The sequence below is a fragment of the Saimiri boliviensis genome, chromosome 8 (genome assembly GCF_048565385.1).
Source record: "Saimiri boliviensis isolate mSaiBol1 chromosome 8, mSaiBol1.pri, whole genome shotgun sequence".
NCBI lineage: Eukaryota > Metazoa > Chordata > Mammalia > Primates > Cebidae > Saimiri > Saimiri boliviensis.
Window position 1 is genome coordinate 65,912,742 of NC_133456.1, and position 6,998 is coordinate 65,919,739.

At 42.0% G+C, this 6,998-nt stretch overlaps 1 non-coding gene across 1 annotated transcript; it reads left to right on the plus strand.

Moving 5' to 3' along the window:
* The first annotated feature begins 1,002 nt into the window (after window positions 1-1,002).
* On the plus strand, window positions 1,003-1,143 carry LOC141585504 (U4 spliceosomal RNA). The gene has a single exon (XR_012519057.1). It is a non-coding gene; the product is annotated as a U4 spliceosomal RNA (small nuclear RNA).
* Window positions 1,144-6,998: the final 5,855 nt, after the last annotated feature.

Below are 6,998 nucleotides of genomic sequence, written 5' to 3' on the forward strand. Positions count from 1 at the left end.
CAACTACACAGGAGGCTGAGGTTGGAGGATCGCTTGAGCTCAGGGGTTTGAGGCCACAGTGAACCAGCCATCATGCTCACACCACTGCACTCAAGCCTGGGAGACAGTGAGACACATTCTCTCTCTCTCTCTCTCTCTCTTTCTCTTTCTCTCTCTCTCTCTCTCTCACACACACACACACAAATACACACACACACACACACATTCAGGTTAAATCTGTTGAATTATGTATTTAGGGACTGAGTACCTTTGGTCCTAAAATATTTATGGTTGCAGGAACAAGTTAATAACTAAGTACAGACCCAAAACTTATAAAATTATACCAGTACTTTAAGCAAAAAGCATTTTTTTTTTTTTTTTGAGACAGAGTTTCGCTCTTGTTACCCAGGCTGGAGTGCAATGGCGCGATCTCGGCTCACCGCAACCTCCGCCTCCTGGGTTCAGGCAATTCTCCTGCCTCAGCCTCCTGAGTAGCTGGGATTACAGGCATGTGCCACCATGCCCAGCTAATGTTTTGTATTTTTAGTAGAGACGGGGTTTCACCATGTTGACCAGGATGGTCTCGATCTCTTGACCTCGTGATCCACCTGCCTCGGCCTCCGAAAGTGCTGGGATTACAGGCGTGAGCCACCGTGCCCGGCCAGCATTCTTAATTTAAAAATAAGTTTTACAGATAATAGTACACTCCTAAATTATTGTTAAAATCAATAGTAACAGAGAAAAGTAGCAATACTAATAGCCTGACAGAAACTGATCACAATCATTCATAAGAGACAACACTATTCTTAATAACCTACATAAACAAACATTAAGTAATTCTGTTTGTACGTTAATGTGCTGGGGTTACAGGTGTGCTTACTTAATGTTTACCTTAAGTAAGCACACCTGTAATCCCAGTACTTTGGGAGGCCGAGGAAGGCAGATAACCTGAGGCCAGGAGTTGGACACCAGCATGGCCAACATGGTAAAACCCAGACTCTACTAAAAATACATAAAAAAAATAGCTTTGCACAGTGGCATTATCATAGGCAGTGAGGTTTATCTGAGGTGCAATTATTGCTAATTGAAAACTTTTCCCAATACCCCGCTGTGATGACTGGAAATATAGTAAGCATTGGCAATTTTTGGAAGTCTCTACAGGGATGGAATAAAAAAATTAAACAAAAAAATAAAAATAAATTAAAATAGAAAAGCAATAAAAAAATTAGCTGGACGTGGTGGTGCACATCTGTAATCCTACCTACTTGGGAGGTAGAGGCAGGAGAATCCTTAAACCCAGGAAGCAGAGGTTTTAGTGAGCTGAGATCATGTCATTGTGACAAGGGTAAAATTCCGTCTGAAAAAAAACTTTGTTCTTTAAAACAGCTGCGTTCCTCCTCTTGCTTTCTGAGGACTCCCTGCTCTGTCACTTAGTAGTGGCTAATAAACTCTTTTAATGTAACTAGACTGTGCGACTTGCCATAAATTCCATTTCGTGTGAGACCCAAAATCCTGTTGCTGGGGTCTGGGACAAGACCCCTCTTCTGGAGACAAAATTATACTAATTCTTTTCTTTTCTTTTTTGAGACTGAGTCTTGCTCTGCTGCCCAGGCTGGAGTGAAACGGCATGATATTGGCTCACTGCAGCCTGTGCCTCCCAGGTTCAAGCGATTCTCCTGTTTCAGCCTTCTGAATAGCTGGGATTACAGGCGCCTGCCACCACCCTTGCTAATTTTTGAATTTCTAGTAGAGACAGGCTTTTTCAATGTTGGCCAGAGCAGTCTTGACCTCTTGACCTCAGGTGATCCACATGCGTCAGCCGCCTAAAGTACTGGGCTGACAGGCATGAGCTACCTTGCCTGGCTGGCTTGCAACCTTGGTGATCACTTAGATATGGAGGGTGAAGGAGGAGGCGTGTCACGCAGATATCGCTCTTGGATTACCACCTGAGATATTAGGCACAAGGCTGTATTATTGGTTCGAACCCTGAGAGCACCAGTAAACAGCTCGAGGTGGTGTGGAGGTCTTTTCATGAGCACCTGGGTGCAGACGGGCTGAGGCCTAAAATGGTATCAGCCCCAAGTGAGGGTGAGGCTGGGGTTTTCTAGTCTCCTGTAAATGGGACGTGTTCCAGTCTGATGTAACTGCTCCGTGGTACCTAAACGGCCTCTCTCTTGATCTTCAAGGGGTCCTTGTCTTCCGGACTGCCCTTTTCTGGCTTCTGCTCGTTTGCTGACCCACGCTGCTGGTGCACGTTGTCTTGTACCTTGGGACCAAGCCTGAGGGAGGAGTACTCCCCCCAAGCTTTCAGGCCCTAGGGAGAATCTTTTATTAAAGAGAGTAGGCTGGCTGATTATTCTTTGTTAAGCACAACTCGGTTTTGCAGGTGCAGTGGGGTGCCTCAAGCTGAAAGCCTGACTCCTCATATGGGCCAGACCCTACGTGGCCATTCTTGTGACTGCCAGACCACTTTGAGGCTCAGAGACAGTTTTATCTCACCTCTGTCCTGCACATGTTTATGGGTGCCTTCTCTGTGTTGGCATATCTGGGGGTCCAGATAGGATCCCGTGAAGAGATCTCAAAGGTTGTTAGTCCACAGTGTTTATCACATCACTTCTACAATCAAAGATGAATAAAATATAGAGCATATTTAATAATAAGGTTGATGGTGCACCTGTGCTAGGCAGTGTTTTAGTTCCTGAGACACCAAGGAATTGAGACAATCGTTTCCTTTGTTTTGCATCTGTTAAGTCCTGCTATTGAGAACTGTGTGTGTTAAAATGTCTAATTTATCAGGCGGGATCTGGGCTGTCTGTAAGCTTAGGTAAGGGGAGGCTGGTATCAAGCAAGTATCCAGTACCCCCTCAACATCCCAGTTCTTCTCCACCAATCTTCCAATTCTAGGACTGATGCAGAGGCCTTCGGAGCGACTTAAGAGGGGAAGTAGTCAGTGTGCTCTGTGGCTAGCTTGTTTGGAAGCATACATTGTAAATCCTCTGCTGACAAAACATTGGAAACAAGTAGTGTTTCAGCTTGAGTTTCTCATAAATGGCTTGCAGTCGTATAAAGCAGAGCATGTATACCACAGAGCAACATGAGGGTCCCTCTACCACCCTTTCTCCCAGCGGCCTAAGTGGCCATCTACACAGAATAATGTGTGCAGCCTCACTGTGTGGGAGTCCAGTGCTTTGTGCTTGGAGTGTCATCAGGGAAGGGCCCCTGACTTGGAAGGTTGATGAGCTGCCACGGTGGGAAGGAGGGGACGTGTGGTGCTGCTGGGTCTGCGTCTCACTCTGTGACAGGAGGCATGAGAGAGAGCCTTGGTCTTATGAAGACCTTGGGTGTCCCAGCTCACTTCAGTCCTGAGCAGCCTGATGCAGGCACTGGGCCTTGGTTCTGGAAGTGAGAATATAGCGTGGGCTTCCACTGCATGGCTGGCACAGTGGACATTCAGGTGCCTATTTGGGGACTGCTACGGAGTCCTGTGCCAGATGCAGTGGTGCACAGCTGGGAGCCAAGGGTCTCTGCTTCTGCTGGAGAATCCAGGCAGATGTAAAGGGTTAAGGTTAGTGGTAGGGTTAGGGGTTAAGTTTAGGTTTGGTGTTGCGGTTTGGAGATTGGGGTCAAGGGTCAGGGCTAAAGAGTAGGATGAGGGATTGGGTAGGGGTAGGGTTAGGGTCACGGGGTTAGGGTTTAGGGTTAGAGGTTAAGGGGGTGAGGGTGAGGGTAATAAGCAGATTACTAAAAGCAATTCTGCTTCACTTCAATAACAATCTTCTCCAACTCATTTTGTCTCCACAAACTTATTTTTCCAAGAAGAATCCCAGGCTTCTTGAAGAACCCAGTGACTTTTCGCACCTTAAATCTGTGAAATTCTGTCTTCTGCCATACACATAGTTCAAATATACAACGCGAGGCAAAGCCAGACGCCTTCCTGGAGGGACCCAAGAAATTCTTCTCTTTCTCTCTCGGGAACAAAATGAATTCTTTTCTCTCTCTCTGGAACAAAATGAATTCTCTGGACCATCAGTGCTAACCTTCAAAAGCCAAACCCATTTGGGAGATCTCCTTTAAAACTACTGTAGAACCAAGTGTTTATATTTATATGACATTAATTTAGTATTTATATTAATATAAGGGAGAATGCTGAAATCTGTCTATGACACATGTGTCTCTGGCTTATTGCCCAGTAAATTGTTGCCTCAGACCAAACTTCGATTTCTGTCTCTAATTTTTGAAGTAAAGAATATAACTGATCTCAAAACATCTGCTTTTATTTTAGCGACTCGTGCTGCCATCTCCATTCTTCCTTGTATTCTTGCAATCTGTGTGGAAGTTCTTTAATGTGAACATTTTAACCACCTTCATGCTCCCATGTATAAGGTCAGCACATTCTTGCTTGAGGCTTTGGCTGCTCATCATCGTAGTGTGCCCTAACATATTGTAAGTTTTGGGTTTGTTTTGGGGATGAGGTCTACATATAGAGAAAGGAGAAATGCTTAGAGTCACCATCAGGACAGCTGGGATGAAAGCTGGGGATGGGCAGGTGCCTTTCAAGTCACCCCAAGCCTGAGGCTGGAGGAAACATGTCCACCCCCTGTAAACACTTTTATTCATGTTTTAATTACTCATTTGTCTTACAGCATTAAAGTAGTCAAAACAGGCGTATTAAAAAATGAAAAGTAGGCATATTAAAACTTGCAACATTATTTAAATTTAAATATATTATTCATACCTCATCAACATTTTCTTTTGTTGAAAAGTCTAGGGTTAATTGACAGTATAGTTTTAATAGTAGATAGAATGATGTGTGTTTTATAAACATTAACATCCTACATTACATGTATGATCCAAGAAAATCTGAGACAGGCTTTAGATTTTTTAGGGAGTTTATTTTGCCAAGTTTGAGGATGCACACACCCGTGATGTATCCTCATGAGGTCCGGACAATATGTGCCCCAGGTGGTAGGAGCACAGCTTGGTTTTATACATTTCAGGAAGTCATGAGACATCAATTATGTGTAATATGTACATTGGTTCAGTCCAGAAAGGTGAGACAACTTGAAGAGAGGCCAAACGGGGGTCTTCCAGATCATAAGTAGATAAAGATGAATGGTTTCATTCTTTTGAGTTGCTGATTACCCTTTCCAAATGAGGCAATCAGATATGCATTTATCTCGGTGAGCAGATGGGTGACTTTGGATAGAATGGGAGGCGTTTGCCCTAAGCAGTTCCCAGCTTGACTTCTCCCTTTAGCTTAGTGATTTTGGGTCTCCAAGATTTTTTTCACAAGGTCTACCATGTTTTCCTATGAACATTAATTATTCATTATGTATTTTATTACACAAATAAGGCCGAGATTTTTTTAAAAAGTATCAACTTCATGACTAAGCTAAATAATTACATAGAAGTTCAACTAAATTTGTAAACATTCCAGAGTTTGGGTTTCCAATAATTTTTTGTGATTATTTTAAAGGTAAAGTATTTTTTCCCCATAAAACATAGAAACATCTAAAATCACCCATAGGCTGTCCTGCCAATTTTGTTTCTCTAGTTTCCTTATTTTCTGCAAAGCCTTATTGAGGAAATTGACTTTGAATATCCTTTTAAACTTTTCTGTTTTAGAAAGTGTTGTGGTGAAACATTGAATTATCATGGTCACAAGTTCGGTTCACGTTCTTTTTTTCTTTGAATATTTTTTCTTAGTGGCCAATATTTCATTCTGGTGTATTATGGCTAAAAGGTAGACACTGGAAAAAAATAAAGACAAGAAGAATTTGGAATAAGTGATCCAGTCACAATGAGTCAATCAGCCATTGGAACATATTTTTACAAAGTCACTCTTGTTAAAATATTTATCCATGAATTCAAATCAAATCTGTAAGGTTATTATTTTTTTTCCTGATCTAGGGTGAACAGCATTTTAGAGAATGAACCCAGGACACATCCACAGCACAAGAAAAATATGTGAAAAATAAGTTTACACATATGTAAAGCCCATACTCAAGGAGTGAGGCGTTAGCTCCACCTTCTTGATGGTTGACTGCCTACATTAAGTATTTGGAATTCTTTTGCAAAGATTTCTATTCAACTCCATTTGCTTATTCACCTACACATACAAATGGAGACACCTAGATAATTACTTGAAGCTTTAGTTAGTATTAAACACTGCAGCAGTATGTTGAACAGTTCATTCCTGTGTTGGCCAGCAGTAGCTCTTTTTATTGGCTCCAATTTTCCTTTGACATATTTCAATTTTTTTTTTAGTACTTACTTACTTTTTGATACTTCAAGATTATCCTGGTTCATATATTTACTGTCCCAGTTCTAGTATCACACATTTCTTCAAAGAGCCTGATTCCTTTCAGAATGGTAGGAAAACTTATATCTGGCTGCTGAGTGAGCACATTGTGTCTAGTCTCTCATTAGCAATGCTAGGAAGTATATGTGTGTATGTCACCTACCTATACACACCTAGTTAGGAAGGTTTTGATGTGGAACTGTATCTGTATTAAACTAAACATAAGTTTATGTTGATGTCTTCACCCCTGATCTACTATCACATGAATCTTTCTACCCTTCTCCCCTTGCTAATTTATAACCTCCCACGTCAACAGTGAGGGACCTACTTTCTACCATCTGCGACTTACATAACTCATTGTTTGATTCCAGATACAGATACTGTGGTTTTACAATTGTTCACAATTATCCCTGTTGGAAGAAACTTTATAAAATGGAATCCAATGATGAGGTATAGTTTATTTTCCTTCAGCCTACAGATTCTATTCATTGGTAAGGAGACTTAGGTCAGACCGTTTTCCCTACACCTTCAGAGAGTTGTTTCCCACATTTGTGTCTTAGTCCATTTTGTGCTTCTGTAACACAATACCTGAGGCAGGGTAATTTCTTAGTAAAGAAGATTCATTTGGCTCACAATGCTGGTGGCTGGAATGTTCAAGATTGGGCAGTTGCATCTGGTGGGGCCTCAGTCTTTTTTGCCTCATGGTGGAAAGTGGAAG